This window comes from Mauremys reevesii, linkage group 1 (assembly GCF_016161935.1).
Source record: "Mauremys reevesii isolate NIE-2019 linkage group 1, ASM1616193v1, whole genome shotgun sequence".
Taxonomy (NCBI): Eukaryota; Metazoa; Chordata; order Testudines; family Geoemydidae; genus Mauremys; species Mauremys reevesii.
The window spans coordinates 203,557,548-203,584,092 of NC_052623.1; the positions used below are offsets into that span (position 1 = coordinate 203,557,548).

The 26,545-nt window shown below is 44.2% G+C and overlaps 1 long non-coding RNA gene across 3 annotated transcripts in view; it reads right to left on the reverse strand.

Moving 5' to 3' along the window:
* LOC120399351 overlaps nt 1–26,545 on the reverse strand; it is a 63,305-nt gene that overhangs the window by 16,253 nt on the left and 20,507 nt on the right. For 2 of the 3 annotated variants that reach the window (XR_005595109.1, XR_005595111.1), the window contains one exon: nt 13,394–13,466. This is a non-coding gene — a long non-coding RNA (uncharacterized LOC120399351). Of the gene's footprint in view, nt 1–12,126; nt 12,215–13,393; nt 13,467–26,545 lie in introns of all 3 variants that reach the window. The other variant, XR_005595106.1, reaches the window with a different exon arrangement.

Genomic DNA, 26,545 nt, shown 5'->3' on the forward strand with positions numbered 1-26,545 from the left:
GGCAATGCTTTGATTCTGTTAACTCCTTGGGAGCCTTGTTGTCTCCAGGCCATTTTGACTCTGTAAAGGTCCCAGCAGACACCTTAGCCCATCGATCCGAGCTACAGCTATCTACAGCTCCAAGTGGATATGTGCAGGCTGCTAAGAAGTCACTGTCAAATGCTGCATTGTAAGTGAAGGCACCTAGTTAACCCGCTTTGGCTGCCTCATCCAGGATGTCAAGATCCACTTTCAGCTCTGCTGACATGGACTTGAAGAGAGAAGCTAAATCAGGCTGCGTAGCACTCATGGCAAAGGCTTATATTTTGCGTGATAATTTGAAGGACAAAGGCATACGCGTCAAATACTCCTCTGAGGGTTGTACCCACCTTTGTGACATGACATCTGCAAAGGAGACAACCGCATCAGAAATGAACTGCAAAGTAGCAGTATCTACTGTAGGGGGAGACCTAAATGTTAGCCACATCCTATAGCGGGAGAGAGCATCCTTGATATACTGTACTTCCTCAGTATATCACACCTGTTCAACAGGCTGTGTCCCTGGGCCACGCTCTCCTGAATAAAGAGGCGAAAGCAGCATTGTTTTGTTCAGGAGACCTTGTTACACAGACATCTCTACCTAGCCTCCCACAGAGTCCTTGAAATGATGGGCTCTAGGTACACTGGACAAGAGGAGAGGGTCCTGTCAGATTCTGTTTCAATATAAAGGTTAACTAACATCAAGGAAACCCTTGAATATATATATTGAAAAGCTGAGGGGGATAGGGAGAGAGGGAGCTGGGATGGGCCAAAAAAGAGGTTTGTGAGAGGGAGAAGTTGGGGTCAGAGGATGAGTGAGAACAGGAAGGAAAAGATGGGACTGCGAAGAAGAAAGGGGCTGAAAGTGGCAAGAAAGGTAAGAGGGGTGTTTGCAGTCCTGGGCAAAGGAGTGAAAAAGGGGGTTGACTATGGGGGGATAAGAGAAGTTGTGAGAGGAGGGCAAAGGTGACAGGGAACGGAGTGAGAGTAGAGAAGGGTGGAGACAGGGCAAGCTCTTTGGTGAAAACATTTATTTTACTAGGTGCTTTAGATCAGGACTGTGACTTCCTATCTGTCTGGCGCACTTAGAACAATGGGGTCTCTCACAGTCCTCACTGGAGGCCCTGTGCCCTACTACAATATAAATACTTCTCTCTGTTCCCTCTGGACAGGGAAGATCATTGTTATTTCTAAGAATGCACCAGATCTCTCGCTCTTGACCTGCATAAGGATCCCAGAGCTGCAGAACAAGCTAAAACAAGGACGTTTTTGCAAATACACTTACAAATAATGACATTTTTTCAATGTCTGGAATTCCTAATGCCACCTGGTCCCATGCTAGTGTGGGGAGAAGGCTGATGCCCAGACAGCCATTCACTGACTCCCCAAGCAATTTACAGTATTGCCAACTGCCATGATATTTGGGATTTTTCTCTAAGTCCCACCTCTTGGAGTCATGTGGTTATGTGCAACTCTCAGCTTTCAATGTTTAATAAAAGTAAGTTTCTAGCCACTGTGGTTGTGGGGAAACGTGTGAAAACATGAACCCTAAAAGGTTCAAAAATCAGGAGGCAAATTAGAAAAAATGATTTTTTTAAAAAACTCTCAAGATTTTAAGCAAGTTTCATGACTATTTGAAGTCTAAGTCATGATTTCTGAATATTTGGGGTTGGCAATATTTTCCAAAAAGGAATGGCAGTCTCAGGCTATTTCCTCCCAGTCTGTTTTATTCCCAAATCCCGTTCACACTGAAGTGAGAAGGCAAACACAAGCGAAAAGCTCCACCAAGCTAATTCCATTAGTAGAACTGCAGATGAGGGCTCATTTCTATTGGGTGAATTTGCATGGATGAAACTACAGTAAGTTACTGGGGTGAGTCACAGTGGAGCAATGTCTCAACAATGGGGTTTGCACAAGCAAGTTTCCCTAGTCCAGATAAGCCCTAAAACGCTGCTGTGTACTGTCCTACTGTCCAACTCTGGGACCTACCTCCACTACTCTTGTCCCTCCACTTTAGCCCCCCCAACCCAAACCAACACCTCTACACACCTTGTGACCTCTTGTTCTCTCTACTGACCATAGTTTGGTCCCAGTGCAGTCAGATTCTCCATCCAGAGAAAAGACAGTAGTCAAACTGACACAAGTATCCTTAACTAAATCTTTGGCTGTGGTGGTCAGAGAACCTTATCCTAAAATGGATTATTTCCTTGAACAAATAGCTTCAATTTATACTTTGACATAATATCTAGTAATGATTCTTTAGAGCAGGGGTGGCCAACCTGTGGCTCCAGAGCCACATGTGGCTCTTCAGGGGTTAATATGCAGCTCCTTATATAGGCACCGACTCCGGGGCTGGAGCTAAAGGCGCCAACTTTCCAATGTGCCAGGGGGTGCTCACTGCTCAACCCAGGGGAAGCTCCAGGCCCCAGCACACCAAGCGCATGCTTGGGGCGGCAAGCCGCAGGGGGCGCTCTGCTGGTTGCCAGGAGGGCGGCAGGCAGGCAGCCTTCGGCGGCATGCCTGTGGAGGGTCCGCTGGTCCCGCGGCTCTGGTGGACCTCCCGCAGGCGTGCCTGCAGAGGGTCCACTGGTCCTGCGGCTTTGGTGGAGCCGCAGGACCAGTGGACCCTCTGCAGGCACGCCTGTGGGAGGTCCACCGGAGCCGCGGGACCGGCGACTGGCAGAGCGCCCCCCGCGGCATGCCGCCGTGCTTGGGGCGGCGAAATGTCTAGAGCCGTCCCTGACTCAACCCCTGGCTCTGCCACAGGCCTAGCCCCCACTCCACCCCTTCCCCTCCCCTGAGCCTGCCATGCCCTTGCGCCTTCCTCTCCCCCCCAAAGCCTCCTGCACGCCACGAAACAGCTGATCAGGAGGCACTGGGAGTGGGGAGTGGAGCTGATGGGGGGCTGCTGACGTATTACTGTGGCTCTTTGGCAGTGTACATTGATAAATTCTGGCTCCTTCTCAGGCTCAGGCTGGCCACCCCTGCTTTAGAGACAAGCATCCAAATAAGTGTTATAGACTATATATACATATATACAATACTTTAAGTACAGCCACTACTAGGGTGGAACAAGGAAACTGTTTAGTAGTTTACTGACCAACAGTTTAGGACAGGGAACGAAGTAAGACATTGTATCCACCTGATGCTACAAGAGGAACTATTTGACTAGTCACAACAGCAGGAATAACAAATTTACTTTTACAAAAAGTTTCATGAGAGGTTTACTAACTGCTAGTGATCAGTGTGATAATATGTGGAAGCACAGTCTGTCTTAAACAGGAGGTATTTTTAAAGAAAAAAATACAACTACAGAAAAAAAAGTTTCCACACAGCTTGAGTTCCAGCTTTGTCTCTTTTGTTTACCATATTTAAAGAAATCATGTTGGTCCCTCTTCTCTGCCTGCAGCACATAATGATTTAGTCTTCTGAGGGCTGTAATACCTTGGTCTAATGTCAGTTGTTGGGTTTAGCATGGGGGTCCTGGGTGGTGTTGGTGGCCTGTGATAAACAGCTGGACAGACTAGATGATCTGGCAGTCCCTTCTGGCCTTATGTTTTATGATTATGACTCTATATAGTTATAATCAGTACCATGGTTTTATATCTCATTTAAAAGACAGCACCCTCAATAAAGCACAGCTCCCCCCAGCACCGTGCTAACACAGTTCTTCACCACTGACTCAGATGCAAGAGTGTCACCAGCATTACTTCCTGCAGCACCCTGGTCTTCCTTGGAGGTTTCTCTCCGTGTACTAACAAGCCAGCCCTGCTTCACCTGTGAGATCTAATCAGCATATAGCCCAAGATGACATGGCGGCAAGATTCTCAGTGACTTGGCCAGTAGAAGGTTTAAGAAAAAAAGATTCTTGAGAAAAAAATATTTCACTGAGATTTAACAACTCTTAGCCTAGAAGGCCATTTGCCTCCCTCTCTCTGCCCTCCTGTGGGGAAAGTGAGGCAACTTTCAGGCCTTGAAATAATGAAGACTCTGCCTCCTGGGGGCAGGTGAGGCTTGGTGCTTTTACTTTGGGGTCTGCATGAAGTTTATAATTATGTAAGAATTGAAAGAATTACACAGAAGAACAGAAAAATATGATGTCCCACACAACCAGGGCCGTCCTTAGGATTTATGGGGCTCTACGCAGTATTATTAAACTGGTGCCCCTATGCTCCACTGAAGGCAGTCCCCAGCCAGCCCCACTGGCCCCAGTGTGTTGAGGGCACACAGCCACCCCACCTGCCCACCCACAGACCCCCTCCCCATTGCTGACACACACCGAGCTTCGTACACAGCAGACGCTGCGGCAGTGGCTCAAGGCAGGCTTCGCGCTGTCACATGGGAGCTGCATCTTGCCAGAGCCCATGGCCCTCCTGCAGCCCCTAGCCACTCCTAGCTCACCATGAGCATTTTGACAGGAAGTACCAAGCAGTAATAACAACAACAATAATGCAAGTGTGTGTGTGTGTGTGCATGCGTGAGAGAGTGTATGAGACAGAGCCAGTGTGTGTGTGTATGTGACTGGGGGGGGGGGGGGACTAGGGTGACCAGATGTCCCGATTTTATAGGGACAGTCACGATATTTGGGGCTTTTTCTTATATAGGCTCCTATTACCGTCCACCTGCTGCCCTGATTTTTCACACTTGCTGTCTGGTCACCCTATGGGGGACTGTGTGACAGAGTGTGTGTTTGAGACTGTGCGTGTGTGTGTGAGACATAATCTGTACTGAGGAACTGTGACTCATGAGAGGCAGAGTATGTGGTGTGAGAGAGACAGTGTGTGTGCGTGTGTTAGGGAAGTGTGAGAGACAGTGAGCTCACTGTCCCTTGAAGTCCCCTCCTCGCCTCAACCCGGCTACTCCCCCCACCCCGCTGACTCACATGGAAGTTTCACTTCTTCTGTCCTGACCTGGCCTGGCCCCCACCAGATAGCAAGTGGCGCAGGCAAGCAGGGTCCAGGGAGGGACTTCGCTCCAGGCGGCAGTGGGCCGGGCCTCCAGTGACCGGCCGCGCTGCTCTGGGTTCCCCGGGGCTGGGGCAGCAGAGCGGAGGCTGGAGCCCTCTGCCAGCCAGCTGAGGAGCGAGTGAGGGAGGAGGAGGAGTGGGGGGTGCGGAGAAGCCCACTGGCCCAGCACGGGGGTGGGGCCAGAGAAGAGAGGATTCCAGCCACGGCCAGCGAGGGGAATGGTGCCCCCTATTTTCAGGTGCCCCACGCAGCCATGTATGCCTAAAGATGGCCCTGCACACAACTCCCTTCCCCCTCATCTTCTTCCTCGCAACACACAATTAAGGAAGCAGCCACTTTTGTTTCATTTGGTGTTTTGTTGCACAGGTTGGGCACCAGTTTGTAATAATTCATGGCTTCCTACATAGAGAAACCATGGCCACTGGATAACGGGTGCCATGCAGCATGGGGAATTAGAATTTAGACCTTTGGCACTAAAAACATAGGCCTCAGACCTGGTCAGCTAAAAAAAGCAGCCCTAACAGGTTAGCCCACAGAGGGAAGATTTACTCACTGAAACAGAACTGAAATGGAAGTCAGGGGTATATACCCACAGAGACACATCCACATGCAAACATTCACATATACATGTGTCATGTGCAAACCTGTGCTCACGCACACAGGCACTCCCATGTACCACAAACACATTTATCCACTTGAACAAGCAGGCTTCTGCACACACACTCACATATAGCCACATGCTCAAAGCCACACAGTCACATACAGCTTTCCTTCTCCCTCAGCCCAAGGGGTGAAACATCTCCCTCAGAAACAGGCAGCTAGCTCTAGGTTCTCCTCCCCCTCCCTCTGCTGCTGGTAACTCAGTGTCTCTCTTTGCTTAATGAGCTGGTTGATTGATGGTCTCTTTGGTACGATGTTCTCACTGGCAGTGGACAGAAATGACAGTACTCCACTGTGCTGAATCCTAAGGTAACGGTTTTGAACCTGCTCAGTACTGACTGAGATCTGAGCAGCTCTCCCATTGCTTTCTAACTCCCTCCCAGACTAGCTAGCATAGCCTGTGGTGCTCATCACAATGGGCACTCCCTACGTCCTGCTCTGGACTTAACAGTCATGGACTGTAAACTTCATTACACTCCAGGACAGGGTTGTATAGAAGGAAGCATAGTAATATAGCCAGTGACCCTTTCCTTCATATTGTCCCCAGCCTCAGTGGAAGAATCACCAGTGGAGAACAGGGTGGGTAGGAAACTGCACCAATGAGGCAAGGCTGAACCAGGGAACCAAGAAGATGACTCAGCATCCGAATTATCAGGGAGCCGCATAGTCATCAAGCCTGACTCAGAGATGGAGGAAGTAGTTTAGTGACGCAGGGGCTAGGCAGGCGGTAACAGCAATGATGGGGGAGGAGAGAAGGCCCAGGAAAGAGAGACAAGGTAGCAAACTGTCTGTCTGTATGAAGAAATGGACAGCAATGAATAACTGGCTAGAGCTGCTGGAACACAGGGGTGGGGCACTAATAGAATGCTACGCGTGAGAAAGGCAAATTGGACTCTGTTCTGGTTTTAGTTGCTCCTAAGTAGATTGTATCTAAATGACTGAGAGCCCTGTTAGTAATAGATTTGTGTGTGTGATTTTATATATATAAATAAGCAAACACAGCATCTTTTGTCCCACAGGATTCCCAAATATTGTATGTACAATTCCTGGAATCTTAAAGTTCCACTTGCCCTGTAGGAAAGGAAAGGGTTTTTGTTGGTTTTTTTTTACAAGAACTCAATATTATTAAATGGGATTTTCACTGTGGGGCAGGAAACACTCTGCAGGACTGGAGGAATTTGGAGATTCCTGGACTTTACAAAATTAATTTCCCTCAATGCTGAAATGTGGCTTCTTCTGGGTTGGAAAGCAGCACCTGTTTAACAGTGCACAACATCCCTATGCAATAGTTCAGGATAAGAAAAGAAGAATCCTAGATCAGACAGAAGCTCCTAGGAGAGATTTACATAGGGAGGATGTAATTAGCCATATGTATTTTAGCCAGGACATATGGGTAACACCCTTGTGAAAAAAATACCTTGAGATTTTTAATAATCGCACAGAGGGCAACTTCAAGAACACAGCACCGGGGCTGCTGGAACAATTTGTATAGTGGAGGTGCTAAAAGCCATTGAACCAAACTGTAAACCCTGTGTATGACGGAAACCACTTCAAGCCAAGGGGTGCGGCCGCACATCCAGCACCTCTAGTTCCAGCACCTAAGCACAACATCACCCCAACACAATCCTAGGGACACTGGTTCAGCCCTGCTGCAGTACTCCAGTACCTACACCACTTCCAGGAGTGGCTTTCCCTTGAGTCCAATCCAAGGGCTGATCAAAAGTAAATCTGCTTAGCAGGTGAGATCAAACAAGATCACAGAGCAAAGTGGCGTGACTCCATGCAGGCATTAGAGAGGAAAACATATTTAAAGTCAGTGAGAGTATGACTAGCCATCACATGCTGAGCTCTTTTGAAAATCTAGCCCTATTCATTTCTAACAATTTCATTATTAACTTAGTCAAACAATTCAATCACCAGGCAGCAAAGACCCATGAACTGTAGATCTCTGGAAAGAGACATGGAATAAAAATGGTTTATAACTAATTCAACGGAAAGAACTAATTCATTTTTAACGTTCTGTCATTCCTGGGGGCGGAGAGGGAGGGGAGAAAAACAGAGGATGCTGTGGTAACTTGAAGCAGTAGTGTGACTAAAGTAATTAAAGTGGCCCATATGGATTTTCAGACCACCCACCCACCCAAACCTTTAGTTAAGTCAAAACAAAGCATTAACATTTTTGAAGAGCAGCAGCTACGGAAAAATATAGGCCTCTGAAAAGCCTGTTATTAGACACTGCCAAGAGGATTTTTGATCAGCAGTTCTGTTAATTTGGCAACCTGAACAAAACACCAGAGGTTTCAAGTTGATATGTAATATAGGCTGAAGCTGGAGTTTCTTTGAGTCTTTCCTTTCAAGACTTGTCTCTCATGCGTAGGAGGCACAGGCTGGGGCATGAGACCTAGTGTTGTCATGCATGATATATTGTCAGTACTGCCAAGTTTTCATGCACTGATCTCACAGATAAAGTAACACTCTGGGAGTCTGATTCTCCTCTCACTTACAGGGGGTAAATCAGGAATAACTTCATAGAAACCAATGGATTTATACAGGCATAAAACCAGTCTGAGATCATAATCAGACTCTAGACATATAATATAGAGCTGGGGGCTACAATGCCCACATTGTGTGCACCTCAGTCCCTCTTATCCTCTGCTTGTGGCATACAATGGTTTAGTCTCCTGAGGGCTGTAAAAGCAGCAAAGAGTCCTGTGGCACCTTATAGACTAACAGACGTTTTGGAGCATGAGCTTTCGTGGTTGAATACCCACTTTGTCGGATGCAAAAGTGGAAATGTCCAGGGGCAGGTATATATATGCAAGCAAGAAGCAGGCTAGAGATAACGAGGTTAGTTCAATCAGGGAGGATGAGGCCCGCTTCTAGCAGCTGAAGTGTGAAAACCAAGGGAGGAGAAACTGGTTTTGTAGTTGGCAAGCCATTCACAGTCTTTGTTTAATCCTGAGCTGATGGTGTCAAATTTGCAGATGAACTGAAGCTCAGCAGTTTCTCTTTGAAGTCTGGTCCTGAAGTTTTTTTACTGTAGGATGGCCACCTTAAGATCTGCTATTGCGTGGCCAGGGAGATTGAAGTGTTCTCCTACAGGTTTTTGTATATTGCCATTCCTAATATCTGATTTGTGTCCATTTATACTTTTCCATAGAGACTGTCCAGTTTGGTCGATGTACTTAGCAGAGGGGCATTGCTGGCATATGATGGCGTATATTACATTGGTGGACGTGCAGGTGAATGAACCGGTGATGGTGTGGCTGATCTGGTTAGGTCCTGTGATGGTGTAGATATGTGGGCAGAGTTGGCATTGAGGTTTGTTGCATGGATTGGTTCCTGAGTTAGAGTTATTATGGTGCGGTGTGCAGTTACTGGTGAGAATATGCTTCAGGTTGGCAGGTTGTCTATGGGTGAGGACTGGCCTGCCACCCAAGGCCTGTGAAAGTGTGGGATCATTGTCCAGGATGGGTTGTAGATCCCTGATGATGCGTTGGAGGGGTTTTAGCTGGGGACTGTAGGTGATGGCCAGTGGAGTCCTGTTGGTTTCTTTCTTGGGTTTGTCTTGCAGTAGGAGGCTTCTGGGTACACGTCTGGCTCTGTTGATCTGTTTCTTTATTTCCTTGTGCGGGTATTGTAGTTTTGAGAATGCTTGGTGGAGATTTTGTAGGTGTTGGTCTCTGTCTGAGGGGTTAGAGCAGATGCGGTTGTACCTCAGTGCTTGGCTGTAGACAATGGATCGTGTGGTGTGCCCGGGATGTAAGCTGGAGGCATGAAGGTAGGCATAGCAGTCGGTAGGTTTTCGGTATAGGGTGGTGTTAATGTGACCATCACTTATTTGCACCGTGGTGTCTAGGAAGTGGACCTCCCCTGTAGATTGGTCCAGGCTGAGATTGATGGTGGGATGGAAGCTGTTGAAATCGTGGTGGAATTTTTCCAGAGTCTCCTTCCCATGGGTCCAGATGATGAAGATGTCATCAATGTAGCATAGGTAGAGAATGGGCGTGAGTGGACGAGATCTGAGGAAGCGTTGTTCCAGGTCAGCCATAAAAATGTTGGCATATTGTGGGGCCATGCTGGTGCCCATAGCGGTGCCACTGATCTGGAGATATATATTGTCATCAAATTTGAAATAGTTGTGTGTGAGGATAAAGGCGCAGAGCTCAGCAACCAGTTGTGCTGTGATTCTTTTGTCTAATTATGGTGGTTAGACTTGGTGTGGAGGTGGCAGGGTGGTGTTTAGTGGTCTGTGATATACAGTAGGTCAGATGAGATGATCTAGTGGTCCCTTCTGGCCTTTGACTCTAATTACATTATTTCTAGGGTTGAGCCCAAACCAAATTAGAAGTCCCATGATATGAACAGCCACAGGCTTTGGGGTGTTTGAAATTGGAACCTGGATCTTACTATCACAAATGGTCCCAGGGTCAAATTATCTAAAGCACGTAAGTGGCTTAGGATCCTACTTCCCATTTACTTTCAATAGGAGGTAGGCGCCTAAGTCACATAGGTGCATTTGAAAAATTTACTCCCTTCAAAATGGGCAAAACCAGATTCCCCAGCTCCAAGCATAATTGAATTCTAATACATTCAAGATCTGGAACTGATTTTTTGTAGCTCAATCCTTTCTCATTATTCCCACTACACTGATACAATATTCTCATGTCAAAATGGTCAGGGAGTTTACAGAGTGTGGGGGTTACCATATAAACCCATGGACATCAATCCCCAGGACACTGCTTTCAAACACAACAAACAAATATATACATAAAAGACAATGCCTGCAAACCAGTGAGTGTGTTCATTTCTTACAAGACCAGTTTTCAGGTAGGACATAATGGACCCAATTTTCTTGAGGGCTAGAATATGTTCACCAGTCCAGAGACATTTGAACTACTGGGCCCTGATTCTCCAACCTCAGGATACAAAATAGCTCCCATTTAAGTCAATGGGAGCCTGAGCAGGTTGCATTCTCCCTCTGCTCTGAAAAAAAGCAAATATACTCCATGTACAGTCAGCTCCTTTGAACTTGGCCCAGTGTATAGAGAAGTGTGATTTGGGCAGTCAGAAAGGGGGTCAGGATAGGACAAAGTTTGGGATCCTTTGCATTAAACGGTGTGCTTTAGAATTAGTCTTTTTATTCTTGTTTTTGAGATGTTAAATTAAATTTTTGCCAGACACAGTCAGAGGTAGTTAGTGTGATACAGACAATGGCTCGGGAACATCAGTATCACAGGCAGAGCAGAGTGAGCTTTTCAATAGTCATTGACAAGACAAAGTGAAGAGACAGAGCAATTGCAGCAAGTACATTTTCAAGGTCACTCTATGATAGGGAAGCAAAAGACAGCAGACTTTGTGGTCTGGCAGCTGCTGGGTTGGACTCTGCCTGCTTTATGAGCTGGAACAAAAACACAGCCCTGCATATTATGCTTATGTTTCAGGTGGGTGAGTTTTGAGAGATACTCCAATACTTTAACAATCCAAGTTCCCACAGCTGTGCTAGGTAGAAATCAAGGTGAAAGATACTTAGGGCTTGTCCATAAACAAAAGTTTTACTGCTTTAGCTGTACGAGTATAGTTAAAGCAGTGCAACGTCCCTAACCTGGATGCAGCAGTATGAATATGAAGGTGCCTTATACCAGTATAGCTCTTCCAATGAGTGTAGACAAGACACACACACATTCCCTCTGAAGTGAAATAGATATGCCAGTACAAAAACTGTGTGTAGGCCAGGCCTCAGAAATACTTACACTAGATAGATGGTTTACACCAGCCAGCTGCAAAAAAAAAAGACACCTAGACATACAGCTGCTGCACCCATGCCCATGGCAGGGAGGGAGCTCATTTGGTTGAAAGTCACTCCACTGAACTTGCCCAGCTAAAAATCGGGGCAAGTTTGTCAACATTTTTGCTCAGGTATCCTGGCATTTCAAGCAAACCTGAGCTCAGCTTGGATTCTCTCTGGGAGTTGAAACAGCTGGGGGAGGAGGGTGTTGTTTTTTTTAATATAGCTCTGTAGGGGAGAACCTGTTACCTTGCTAGTGTGGAGTTTGTAACTAGGGTGACCAGATGAGAATTCCAAAAATATCGGGACCGCTGCAGGGGGAGCGCCTTTTCAGTTGTTACACTCACCTGTCCAAGTCTTCAGCGGCACTTCGGCGGAAGGTCCCTCAGTCGCCGATGGTCTTCGGTGGCGGGTAATGAACCTTGCCGCCAAAGAAGGAAGTACCCGCCGCCGAAGTGCCGGGTGAGTGTAGCAATTGAAAAGGCGCTCCCCCTGCTGGTCACCGCCGCCTAAGCAAAAAGAGGGGTGGGGGGAAACACCCGAAGCAAAATATCAGGATAAATGGCATCCTGACCGTACTTCAGTGGGGACGTGGGACAAACTACTTGATATCAGGACAGTCCCGATTTTATCAGGACGTCTGGTCACCCTATTTGTAACCCACCTTAGTTCCCCTCTGCTCAATCGCCTTACCTTGAAATGGTTTCTACTTGCCTCAGTCCACTGAATGAGAAATCTAGCTTGTCAGGGGCACTAGCGAGGAGCAGTTGTACTCCAGCTTCTGTGGGATGGGAAAGGGAAAAGACTCTATCTCATTTTGCTAAATAGCACTCCCTTCTAGCCAATTAATGAGCCACACTGGACGGCATCGAGGGGAAGTCCTGTGTAGTTGGTGGTCTCAATTGTGTAGACTCAAAAGGGGAGGAGGTACAAAGTAGAAGAAGAAGAAAATCATATGTATTAAATGTTAGGATATAGATATTTAGGCCTGTTTGCAAAGGCCTATACTTTAAGAATGTAGGTGCATTCTTATCACTTAGCTAGTTATAGAGGTATAAAAGAAAGAATTAAAATTTAAGACCCTGTTTTTAGGCTAAGCAGCAGAGGCCAGACATAAGCTGAAAAGCATATGGTTACATTTTTACATTATAAACTAGTTACACTGAAATTAGGTGCTATGGGCTGTTAGGAATACAATTCTGTTCTGATATTTTTATTACCTTCAGAGAAAGGGAAGAGCCTAGAAGATGTAAAAGAAAACTGAGTTTGATAGCATTTTGTTTCGCAAGAACTTACTTATTAATAGCTGGGATGTGAAATTTTTATTTTTGTATTGTTTTATTACTGTAATTTTTACTTTCCTATTGTTTGTTTGTATAATTTTTGTTCCTTTTTGTGATTGTTTTTGTCTGCTGTATAATTAATTTTGTTGGGTGTGAAACAATTAAGGCAGTGGGATATAATTGGTTAAATAATTATGCTACAATATGTTAGGATTGGTTAGTTAAATTTTAGTAACATGATTGGTTAAGGTATAGCTAAGCAGAACTTAAGTTTTACCATATAGTTTGCAGTTAATTAGGAAGTAAGGGGGGAATGGGAACAGGGAATGGGGGTGGGGGAATTGGAATTATGTTTTGCTAAGGGTGGGGGAATGGGAACAGGGACACAGGCAAGGCTCTGTGGTGTCAGAGCTGGGAAGGGGGACACTGAGGAAGGCAACTGGAATCATGCTTGCTGGAAGTTCACCCCAATAAACATTGAATTGTTTGCACCTTTGGACTTCAGGTATTGTTGCTCTCTGTTTATGCAAGAAGAACCAGGGAAGTGAGAGAGTGAAGGAATAAGCCCCCTAACATTGAATCCTGCTATATTAATGGCTGGAATGTAGAAGACCCTGTAGCTCATAGGTTACCCAATGCAGCCTGTGTTTGCTGGTATTATGAAAAGGGAACTTTACCTGGTTGATTTCCAGTTCCCTTTGCCTGGAGGGTTTCAGCCATCAGTCTCTGTGTTTTTACCTTTCATGAAACCTACAATTAGAACTCATTCTATTTAGTCCTCCCTAAACTCACATTACTTCATCAGAGTTGCAGTTAACTTATAATAATAATAATACAACCAGAATTATCTCAAATTCCTCCTCCTCCCTATGTAATATCAACAGATATTATTTAGTAGTCTACGTTGCAGTACTGGAAACAGATGACTATGTCCCATTGTATTTGTGCTACTGTATATAATAAAGGTGGCATGATCCAGTGGACTGGGCAGTGGAGAAGGAATCTGTAAACCTAGGTTCTAGTTGTGACTCTCTTGTGTTTGGCTGTCATCATCTGTCTGTGCCTCAGTTTCTCTTTCTGTAAAAGGGGTTTAATGATACCTGCCTGTGTAAAGTAATTGCAGACCTATGGTTGACAAATGCTAAGTATTACTGATCATGGAACCTATCTGTCTTGTCCACACTAGCAATGTGGAAGTCCACAAAATAAGTACATATTATCAAGATAAATTGCTGGCTAAAGAAACCCAGGATCCTGCAGACCAAGCGGGGAAGTGAGGCCCAGAATCAAAGACCTTTCTTTGTGATCACTCTGCCAACTGCCTCTACTCATTTAAACCAGGGAGTTTTACACTCAGCTGAACACAACAGTAACTGTACTGTGTTCTCAAATCCAGGCATATAAGTTAGGACACCCAGATCCATATCTGTATGCTCAAATGTGTGCTTAGGAACCTAAGTGAAGTATGAAAGGGGAAGAAAGATCTTGTGCTTAAGGTACTAGCCTAGGACTCAGAGATCCACCTTCAGTTCCCAGTTCTACCAGAGGCTTTCTATGTAACCTTGGGTAAGTTACATAATCTCTAGGTGCTTCAGTTTCCCATCTGCAATGTGGGAACAACAGCACTATTCCACCGCACAAGGGTCTGGTAAGCATAAATACATCAATGACTGTGAGATGCTCAAATATTAAGCTGATAGGGGTCACACAAGCAGCTAGATGGATGTGCCTAACAGCTGTTACCCTCATTTGTTTCCATTCCCATACTGACCTGGGCACTTTTCCTTACAGATAGAAAGCTATTGCATCTGCAATCTCTCATGGCTTAACTTTTAAATAAACAAGTTAAATGCTTATTAAACCCTAAGCACAAAGTTCATAAGACACAGTTCCCTCAGGAATGCTTATAGCAATAACCTGTAGGGTGAAGCTAAACTTGGGATCCACTTATGAAATCTTCCCATCACTTCTCTGTTTTTGTTTATCTTTGCTTGTTTTTATATATCACTACTGGGTCACTGAAGGAATACAAGGGAATACTCAGGGGTGTTTTTTTGGGGGAGACTCAGGTTAACAATCCAGGAGCTGTGCAGTAGTTCTCCTCCCCCTCCCACTTTTTTGAAAATATTTTTTGAAATTTTTTTTGACTTTTTGAATGAAATAAGCGAAAGCCTGAAAGCCCAGAGGATAGACTTTGCCAGTTGTTGGAGAGATCCATCCTCCAATTTTTAATGAGGTTATTTTTTATATATTGAAGTACTTCTTTTCTTCTTCTTTCTTCTAGTTTCTCCTCCTCCCAAAGATGACTCTTCTCCATTCTTTGCCTCACCCATTGCTTTGTGATGTAGCATCAGTACATGATGACGTTGCAGCAGCGTGGCACAACATTGCACAAACATGCAGGAGCTGACCTCTACGGAACTACTACTTTGGGAAATGATGGAAGGAAAAGGTGGACAGGAGGAGTTTCTGGTCTGCTTATTGGACTGGACTGCAAACAGAACTAACTCATTTCATTTTTTTTCTAAAAAACTTAGTTTAACTAAGGTTTGGAAAGCAGAAAGAGAAAGAGAAAGAAGAAAAAAAAAAAAAAAATAAATTAAAAAAGATCTGTAAAGATCTATGATGACTGTTTTTTTCACACTGCAGGGTAGGCAACCTAGGTAAGCAACCCATGGGCAAGCCTTAAAAAGCTGCAGCAAGCTGCTTTTCCATTTCAGTGCACGCAGCCCCAGCACAGCAGTCTGGCCTTTTATTTTATTTATTTTAATTAATTTTAAAATTTTTTTAAACATTTTAATTTTTTTTAAACTTTTATTTACATACAACAATAGTTTCAAGTATCAGAGGGTGGTCGTGTTAAGCCTGTTCTACCGTTTAGCTTAGTTTTAGTTTTAAAACCGAAAACCGTCCACACTACAAGGCACCCACACCTTATATTCGATTTTTATATTCTTTTTTAATTTTTCTCTGTACTCTCCTCTCTCCAGGAGTAACGGAGTAAGTAACATATTATTAACGGATTACATTTAGGTGGTGGATGCTGATCGACGGCATTGGCCTCTTGGAGCTATCCTACCCAGCACCAGTGACCGACCTGGACCGCAATCTGAACTCGGATGCAGTGGTCAGGTAGACAGGAAAAGCCCGCGAACTTTTGAATGTTTTTGTTGTTTGCCAGCGCGGGAGCTCCGATCGCACGGGTGGCGGCAAAGTAAAAAAAAAAAAAAAAAGAGCTCATGGACGGCGCATGCGTGATCACTGTAGGGCAGGCAAAAATCTGTTCTATCAGCGCTCCGTTACAGAAGACGAAATTCAAAATCATTTTTTAAATATCTCCAGACAGACGCCATAGCAGGGACTCAGCGCACTGCTGCGTGGCAAGCGTAACGGAAAGCCAAAGAATCAAATGGACGCTCATGGACTGGAGGACTCAAGCTATCCCACAGTTCCTGCAGTCTCTGAAAAGCATTTGCATTCTTGGATGAGCTCCAAATGCTTCTAGGGTCAAAAACAGTGTCCGCGGTGGGTCAGGGCATAGCTAGGCAATTTACACACACCCCCACCCACCCCCAGAAGTGAAAGGGAAAACAATCCTGTCTTGACTCTTTTACATGTCACCCTATCTTTACTGAATGCTGCAGATAGACGCGATGGTGCAGCACTCAACACCAACATCCTTGCTCCCCCCCCGCCATGGGTGGCTGATGGTACAATAAGACTGATACCCATTGTCATCATCAGCCTATTGGCACATGGGGCAATGCAAAAGGCCTGGTAACCATGCGTACTAGCATCAGTCAGGTCGATCAAGGGCGCCTGGCCCTAATTTTTCCTGGTAGATGGTACAATATGGCTGATAACCATCATCATCATAGCAACAGGGGGCTGAGCTTCATCAGCCCCCACCCTTCATGTGTAAAGAAAAGATTCAATTGCCCCTGGACTAGAAGCAGGATGCTGGGCTCCTCTCCTCCACACTCCTTAATGTCCTATGTGGACTATCATAGCAACTGGAGGCTGCCTTCCACTCATTTCTCACTAACAAGTATTCCTGCATTCTTTATTACTTCATCACACAAGTGGGGGGACAATGCTATGGTAGCCCAGGAAGGCTGGGGAAGAATGGAATGAACAGGTGGGGTTGTTGCAGGAGCACCCCCTGTGAATAGCATACAGCTCATAATCTATGCAGGATCTGACACAGAGCAGCTGTGCTCTCTGGTTCTCTGATACAGTGGTTCTCTAGTACACTTGCCCATATTCTAGGCAGGACTGATTCTATTTTTAGATACTAAAAAGGAGGGATTGACTCAGGGAGTCATTCCCAATTTGTTTTTGCGCCCCTGGCTAAGAGCAGCCAGGGGTACTTATGACAGCAGCAAATGGAACAGTGCAAAAGGACTGGTAGCCATGCCCATCTTATTACCAATTTATGGTATGGTAGATGGTACAATATGGCTGATAACCATCTCTGCTATCATGCAAAAGCAAAAGCATGCAGCTGTGTGCCACTGCTGAATCGCCTCTGTGAGCGGCATCTAGTACACATACGGTGACAGTCACAAAAGGTGAAACAGGCTCCATGATTGCCATGCTATGGCATCTTCCAGGGCAATCCAGGGAAAAAAAGGCATGAAATGCTTGTCTGCCATTGCTTTCCCAGCGGAAGGAGTGACTGACGACATTTACCCAGAACCACCCGCGACAATGATTTTTGCCGCATCAGGCACTGGGATCTCAACCCGGAAATTCAAAGGGGGGGGGGAGGCTGCGGGAACTATGGGATAGCTACGGAATAGCTACCCACAGTGCAATGCTCCAGAAATCGACGCTAGCCTCGGACCGTGGACGCACACCACCGATTTAATGTGTTTAGTGTGGCCGCGCACACTCGATTTTATACAATCTGTTTTGTTAAACCGGTTTATGTAAATTCGGAATAATCCCGTAGTGTAGACGTACCCTTAGTCTGGTTCTGTAGAAGCAGCAAAGAATCCTGTGGCACCTTATAGACTAACAGACGTTTTGCAGCATGAGCTTTCGTGGGTGAATACATTGCATCCGAAGAAGTGGGTATTCACCCACGAAAGCTCATGCTGCAAAACGTCTGTTAGTCTATAAGGTGCCACAGGATTCTTTGCTGCTTCAACAATAGTTTTGTTATATATTATAGACTTATAGAAAGAGACCTTCTAAAAACATTAAAATGTATTCCTGGCACGCAAAACCTTAAATTAGAGGGAATAAATGAAGACTCAGCACACCACTCCTGAAAGGTTGCCGACCCCTGGTATACTGTAATTATAATGTGATCCTGCCAACCACTAGTTCATGCCACTACATGACTGAATTACTTTATTATTCCTCAGGTTTGTACTTAATACATCTTTTCAGAACACAGATAAATTAATTACACTGTGATGACAACAAAGTTATCATTCTTGCACTTTTTGTGGAGGTTGCATGTATCCGAAAATAAAGCTACAAAGTAATTAGTGTAAACTGCAGTGTTTTTTAATGTACCTGGATTCCAAAAATGCATATATTAATTACCAAACTCTTGGGGTAGATGCAAGTAGTTTGATTTTTAATCATAAAACTTTGCAGCAAGTTTAACATGAGGGTAGTTACAATGCAGTGATTTAAGTATTTCAGGTCTTGTCTCCATTTAAAACTCAACAGTGGCACAGCTGTATTGCTGTCATGCTTCAGTGTAGATACCACCTACACCAATGGGGAGAGGGGGTTCTCCTGTCAGCTTAGCTAACCCACCTCCCCAAGAGGAGATAGCTAGGCCAACAGAAGAATTCCTCCACTGACCTAGCACTGTCTACACTGGGGTCTTAGGTCAGCTTTACACCACCACTCAGGGGTGTGAAAAATCCACACCCCTGAGAGACATAGTTAAACTGACCTAATTTTCTAGTGTAGACCAGGCCTCAGTCCTATAGTTTCAATTCCAAGTACATGAATTAGTGGATATTTGGGATTTTGAACAGTGTCATCACAGCATAATTACAATGCAACTGCAATGTAATTAGGGTGCACTTACAGTCACTGTATTATACAGAGTAAAAACCTACACACACTGTATTCACTTAATAAATACTGCACGCTGTGAGGCGGCCTGCCTTTTCACCAGGGCAGAAACAGCAAAATCAGACTGAGCCTGTCTTTGAAGGGCCCCTCATTGGTGGGGAAAGCACAAGAACTCTGAGAAATGATATACATGGTATCACTTCATGCACTGACACTTTTCTTCCAGTTAAATGAAGGAAGGAAGTTAATTAAGCTTGGTAGTGCTGCCTTAATGGGAAGATTGTGCTGCCTAATTCTCCAGGCTGAACTGCCAGTTTTTGACTAGAACACACAAAGGTTTTCAGAAACTTACTTTTCTGAAAATGCTCTGGTTTGTTTGCCCTTCAACTCTACACCCACACAGAGCACTCCCTAGATCAGGCAACTGCTAATCAGGTTTCTGGCTTGCCTAGCACAATGGTAAACGCTGACCTTTGAGTAACTTCACACTGCAGGTTTTACGTTACACTCTCAGCTCCTTGCAGCTCAATGAGAGGAACCTACGTCAAGGAGTAGTGGCTCTAATTATTGGGAATTTACAGCACTTACTCGGCAGTGTCGCAGGTAATGTGGGCAGTGATACAGAGGAGGCGGTGCTATGTCATAGTTAGAGCAGAGGATCATTAGAAAGCCTGGAATCTGTCCCCAGATCTGCCACTGACCTGTGTGGTGGCATTAGGCAAGTCACTTCACCTCTCTGCACCTTAGTTTCCTCATCTGTAAAACTGAAACAACACCACCAACACTTACTTGGTACAATCATAGTTGCTGAGGGAAAGTGCAATGCCCATGAATGGCATGAGGCTGCTCTCCTGATTTGTGATTCATGGTGCAGCCTGATCACTCTGATGGCTGGAGAGGCAACTCTAGTGAACTTAGTGTTTGTGACCAGGCTGTTGGCAGTCATGCCTAATGGTCAGGAAGGCTGGCCTAATGGTTGAAACAGAGGTGACTAGGCCTAATGGTCAGAGCCCAAATCAGGAGCCAGGTTTCCAAGTCCATTGAGTGAGACTGAGCTGGAGCCAGGAATTGGGAAGCCAGGGGTCAGAGCCAAGGTCAGAAGACAAATACCAAATCCTGGGAACAAGCTAAGGCCAAGGTCCAGGAATCAGTGGCAAAATGTGCAGATAACTCAAAGTTATTAATGTTAGTCGAATCCAGAGAAGACTGTAAGGAACTTCAGAAGGACTTAACCAAGCTAGAGGAATGGGCAACATGATGGCAGATGAATTTCAATTTCAATAAATTATCATTATTTATTATTTGCATTATCGTAGTATCCAGGAGCCCAAGTGATAGACCAGGCACTGTACAAACACAGAACAAAGAGAGAGCCCCTGCCAAAATGCTCAGTATTGGACATTGAAGAGGAAAATTTGAACTATTCATACACCTTACATGGGTCTAAATTAACTGTAGCAGCTGAGGAAAGGGACCTGGCTATCACTGTGGATAGCACAATGAAGGGTTCCATTTAGAATGCATAAAGAAGCAGGTGGAGAATAATGCAGAAATTCTTATAACACCATTATGTAAATCAGTGGTGCAGCCTCACCATGAATACCATGTGCATCTCAAAAAAGATATTGCAGAAATAGAAGGGATTTAGAGAAGGGCGACAAGTAGATTAGAGTGATGGAAAAGCTCTCATGAAGAGAGATTGAAAAGATTTGGACTTTATTTTAGAAAGGAAATAACAGGGGACATGATTAAATCAAATAAAATAATGAAAAGTCTTGTCAAGGTGGGTTGGGAGTTTCTGTTCTCTGTGTTTCACAACAAAGGAACATTCAACAACAAATTCAAGACAGCAAATTCAAAATGAAAGACAGCAAATTCAAAACTGATAAGAGGAAATTCTTTTTCACTCAGTGCTCAATTAGACTGTGGACCTCACTGCCACAGGATTTTTGAGGCCACAAATTTAGCAAGATTCAAAGAGGGATTGGACATTCTTCACAGTTCCTCACTTCAAAGGAAATTGTCCATCAGGCAAATTCTCAGAATGCCTTCTCCCAACAAAGCTGCTTCAGTTTCCCCTTTCTAACCATATGAAGCATCTAGCTGTATCATACCAGCTATACAGAAGGAAGTAAATAGGTCAGATGTCCAGGTGGTACCCCATAATTAAATCTTCTCTGTCCAGTGACAGATAATTTAATTCCACTCCATCTGATTGGGGGAATTTTGTGACTAATGAATAGGCTGCTCTATTTTCATTTCTTTCAGTGCCTTTTAAGGCCTGGAATCAAAACTAAACCGTGTTTATTTAGCACCCTCTCCCCATCATTCTGGTATTGGATAGGATATTCTGTAATCCTCGGGCTCTCAACCTGGAGGCCACAACCAGGTTTGTAGGGTTGGGACTACCCTCTCTTTCGTTATAGAAAAGGGATCCCAAAACCTTTTGCTCTTGTAGCATGGGGAAGGAAGAAAAGAGTTCAGGAGAGTTGGCAGTTTTTTTAAGAAACTTTATTAAACTCACAGGAACAAACTATCCCAACGCAGAGGAAAGATAGGAAGTATGGTAAAATATAATCCTGGCTTAACGAGGAGATCTTCAACAACCTGAAACTCAAAAAAGAGTCACGCAAAAAGTGGAAACTAGGTCAACTTATGAAAGATGAATACAGAAAAACAACACAAGCATGTAGGGACAAAGTTAAAAGGCCCAGACACAAAATTAAGATTAAACTAGCTAGGAACATAAAGGGTAAAAGAAAACATTTTACAAATACATTAGAAGCAAGAGGAAGACAAAGGACAAAGTAGACCCATTACTCAATGATGGGGAAGAGACAATAACAGAAAATGCAGCAATGGCCGAAATGTTAAATGCCTTTTTCTATCGGTTTTCATCAAAAGGGCTAGCAGTGATTGGAAGACTAACATAGTGATTATTAGTGTAAATAGGGTAGGATCTGAGGCTAAAATAAGGATAGAACAAGTTTAGAATTACTTAGACAAGTTTTAGATGTCTTAGAGTCATCAGGACTTGATGAAATACATCCTAGAATATTTAAGGAACTGGCTGAAAGTGATCTCTGAGCCATTAGCAATTATCTTTGAGAACTTGTGGAGGACGGCAGAGATCCCAGAGGACTGGAAAAAGGCAAATAAAGTTCATGACTATAAAACAGGAGTAAGCACAACCCATGGAATTATAGACCAGTCATCTTAACGTTGGTATCTGGAAAGATAGTGGAGCAAATAATCAAAATCAATTTGTAAGCTCCTAGAAGATAATAAGGTGATAAGTAATTGTCCAACATGGATTTGTCAAGAACAATTCATGTCAAACCCAGCTAATCTCCTTTTATGACAGGGTAACAGGCCTTGTGGATGGGGGGAAGCAGTAGATGTGACATATTTCAACTTTAGTAAGGCTTTTGATACTGTCTTACATGACCTTCTCATGAGCAAACTAGGGAAATATATCCTAGAGATGAACCTATTATAAGGGGGGGTGCACAATTGATTGGAAAAGCATACTCAGAGAGTAATTATCAGTGTTCACAGTCATGCTGGAAGAGCATATGGCGTAGGGTCCCATAGGGATCTGTCTTGTGTCCGGTTCCATTCAATATCTTCCTAAGTGATTTGGATAATGGTGTAGAGAGTATACTTATAAAGTCTGCGGATGATACCAAGCTGAAAGGGATTGCAAACACTTTGGAGGAAAGGATTAGAATTCAAAATTATCTTGACACACTGGGGAAATGGTCTGAAACACATAGGATGAAATTCAATAAGGAAAAATGCAAAATACTACATTTAAGAAGGAATAATCAATTGCACAAATACAAAATGGGAAATGACTGTCTAGAAAGGAGTACTGCAGAAAAGGATATGGGGGTTACAATGGATCACAAACGAAATATCAGTCAACAAAGTAATATTGGTGCAAAAAAAGCAAACATCATTCTGGGATATATTAGCAAGAGTATTGTAAGCAAGACACGAGAAGTAATTGTTCCCCTCTACTCAGCACTGATAAGGCCTCTACAGGAATACTGTGTCCAGTTCTGGGCAGCATACTTTGGGAAAGATGTGAACAAATTGAACAAAAATGATTAAAGGTCTAGAAAACATGACTTACGGGGAAAGATTGAAATAAATAGGTTTGTTTAGTCTGGAGAAGAGAAGATTGATGGTGTATGAACATGATAACAGTCTTCAAGTACGTAAAAGGCTGTTATAAAAATGAGGGTGATAAATTGTTCTCCTTATACACTAAGGGCAGGACAAGAAGTAATGAGCTTACTTTGCAGCAAGGGAGATTTAGGTTAGATATTAGGAAAAACTTCCTAACTATGAAGATAATTAAGCACTGGTACAAATTACCTGAGGAAGTTGTGGAATCTCCATCATTGGAGGTCTTTAAGAGCAGGTTAGACAAACACCTATCAGGGTTGGTCTAGATCAGTGGTGGGCAACCTGTGGCCCGTGGGCTGCAGGCAGCCCATCAGGGTAATCCACTGGTGGGCTGCCAGACAGTTTGTTTACATTTGCGCGGCCAGCCACAGCTCCCAGTGGCCGCAGTTCGCCATTCCAGGACAATGGGAGCTGCAGGAAATGGCGCAGGCCACAGGGATGTGCTGGTTGCCACTCTCCGCAGCTCCCATTGGCTGGGAATGGTGAACCACAGCCACTGGGAGCTGCGGGCGGCCGTGCAAATGTAAACAAACTGTCTGATGGCCCGCCAGTGGATTATCCTGACAGGCCACGTGCAGCCTGCGGGCCGCGGGTTGCCCACTACTGGCCTAGATAATACTTAGCCTTGCCTCAGTGCAGGGGACTGGACTAGATGACCTATCAAGGTCCCTTCCAGTCCTACATTTCTATGATTCTATGAGGTCAAGGTATGGAAAAGATTGACAATCAGTGCTATATTTAATCAGTGCCATGTGAGAGAAAAGAGGTGTAGGACTAGATCCTCAGGGGAATCAATGTAACTCTACTGACTTCAGCTGAGCTACACTGATTTATACCAGCTGAGGAACTGGCCCATTCTTTCAGTTACTGCTGCACCCAGAAACTAACCCAAACACTCCTGTGAGATGCAGCACCACATCTGATAATGTTTAGGGTTACCCTGTTCCAGAAACAGGTAGGGTCCACTCACAGCATCATTTTGCACATTCCTTGGACTGAAGTTCCCCATCTTCCTTTTTTCATGTTCCATTATTTAGCCACAATCAACCCAAGACCTCTTGTTTTAAACACAAGAGGGGACAGCTGGACAGCCTGGTGCTCTTGTAGGAAATCCATAGTCATGTATCTACAGGCACCACCTGTGCATGAGCCCAAGGACCTTCTCTTTCCAAAAGACAGAGCTCAGTCATTTGAGCTAAAACTGAATTGCCTTAAGCGTACTTAGATCCCCTTTGCAGCCCCTCCTACCATCACAAACTCTTGAGTCTTAAACTGCTTCGATTCTCTTCAGTAGAGGGCAGTCGTGTTCATCATACCAGCTGGTACATTACACCACATTTCAAAAGAGGGGAAGAAGCCTGTAAGCTGTTTATTAGTGATAACCTTCAGCACTGATCCACAGCAGACAATCTACACCCGCTTTGTGAATGAGAAAGTAAATGAAATATGATCATGCCCAGTTCCCTATCTCGTGTTCATTCATTTATTTCAATTATATTTATTCTTCTGTGATTCCTATGCCCATCTGTGCTGTAGGTTCTTATATATACCCTCCACTCCCACTCCAACACAATGAGCCTTGGGTGTGGCTAATCCAAGGAAAATAAACTGCTAAGGGCCTGATTTCCAGAGGAGCTCCCATTGATTTCAATAGCACTCTGGGGGACTCAGCACCTCTGAAAATCCAGTGCAATCTGTTTAATAGCACTTTCACTTAGTGCAACATTCTAAGGACACCAAATTGTTTGTGTTCCTTCATATCTTCATATTATTCATAAATCTGATTTGCTCACTCCACACCACTCTCATCAAAGATGAAATTCATCCCTTTGCAAAGCCTGTGCACCACTTAAACCCTATTTTGAAAGTTGAAATTGGGTTTAAGGGTAACATAGGCCCCTGTACACTAGTGAATTTCACTCAAGTAGAATTTTATACACTAAAAATAGGGTGACCAGATGTCCCGATTTTGGGGGCTTTTTCTTATAGAGGTACCTATTACTCCCTGCATCCCCATCCTGATTTTTCACACTGCCTATCTGGTCACCCTAACTAAAAAGATCCCATCTTCCAGTTGCAATGAGAAAAAACTGATTATCCCTATCACAGATCTCAGCAGAGATCTGACAGAGACCATGTATCCATTCACAATACTCTGATCAAAACAAGCCATGCCTCACCTTGTGGTTTACCTGAATGAAATGGCAGCTGTTTATTATTTCATGTACTATGTATAGCCACATGTTATTGCCAAGAAATTCTGAGCATTATACCTTGTAGCAGACCAGATACTACTCTCTGTTCAGAAATCCTATTTGTGTTTGAATCCTAGGTGTTACGGGGAATTCTACATGTATTGAATTATCATTTTTTTAAATTATGATCAGAAGAAAGATACTGACAAAGTGCCTTGTTGACACAGAGCCTGACGAATGCAAATTCAAAAGAATCCCACAGTCATGGGAAGAGAGCCGTTCTTGGGGTGCAGAGATGTTAATTTTACTTGGGATGATAAGAGATATATAAATTATATTATTATTTACTACTTGCCTTATCATAGCACGAAGAAGCGCCAGTAATGGAGGAGGTCTCCATTGTACTGGATACTGTACAAACACAGAACAAAATGTTAGTCCCTCGTTCTGACCTTGTGTGATAGGAATTGGCAACATCCAAAAAGAAAAGGAGGGGGAGAACCTGTGTCGGCCTATGGGGACAGGAACTAAAATTCTTTACCCAGGAAAAGAAATGGAGTCTTGGATGAAAATGAAACATACACTATATATTGGACCAGAGCAAAGATGCTGTATGCAATAAGAGCAAATGTTATTGTCCAAGTGGTACGACAAGGAATGCCTGGTATAGTACTGGGCAAGGTCACATCAGACTACATCAAAGTGGCCTGCAGAGTATAATTGACAAACCTGCACTACACCTGGAGTGGCTTCTGGCAACTCATTAAACCTACAGCTGGTTGCTGAAAAATTCTGACATTCCAAGATAGACCCAGAACTGGAGAAATATAGCCATCCTATTTTCTGATTTTGTTTCTCTACCTTCAAGGGTGTGGGCCTAGCTGGATGAGTTTAGGGAGTCTTAGATATAGGTGTGTTTTCTGGTATCATTTGTCTTTTTTTTTATTTTTGAGTTCTTGATATTTTTGACAAAATTTCATTTGATTAACGACATGTTTGGGTCTTGGTCTCTTTGAAGGAACAATTCACTACAACACATTCTCCGAGACAATGAAAATCAACTTCTGTTCTCTGCTGAGTGACAGAAATGGGTGGGGAGGCGGTGGAGAAAGATACCTGGCCTGGGGCACTCCCCAAACCCAAAGATGATACCCCATAGGGGTCACCAAACACTGCATAGAATTGATAAGGTGTATGAGCAAAACCTGAAAACCACAAGGAGAGACAGGTACAGGGGATGTTAGCTGATCAACATAAGGGTGAGGGAGGAATTTTTTCCTTGATGTCCAACATTGCATTGTCCATGTGCACTATGGGTATTCTTCGTCTGAAGGATTATGCATTGCTCCATTCCAGAGACAAGATACCAGACTTGGTTGGCCAATGGTCTGATCTGTT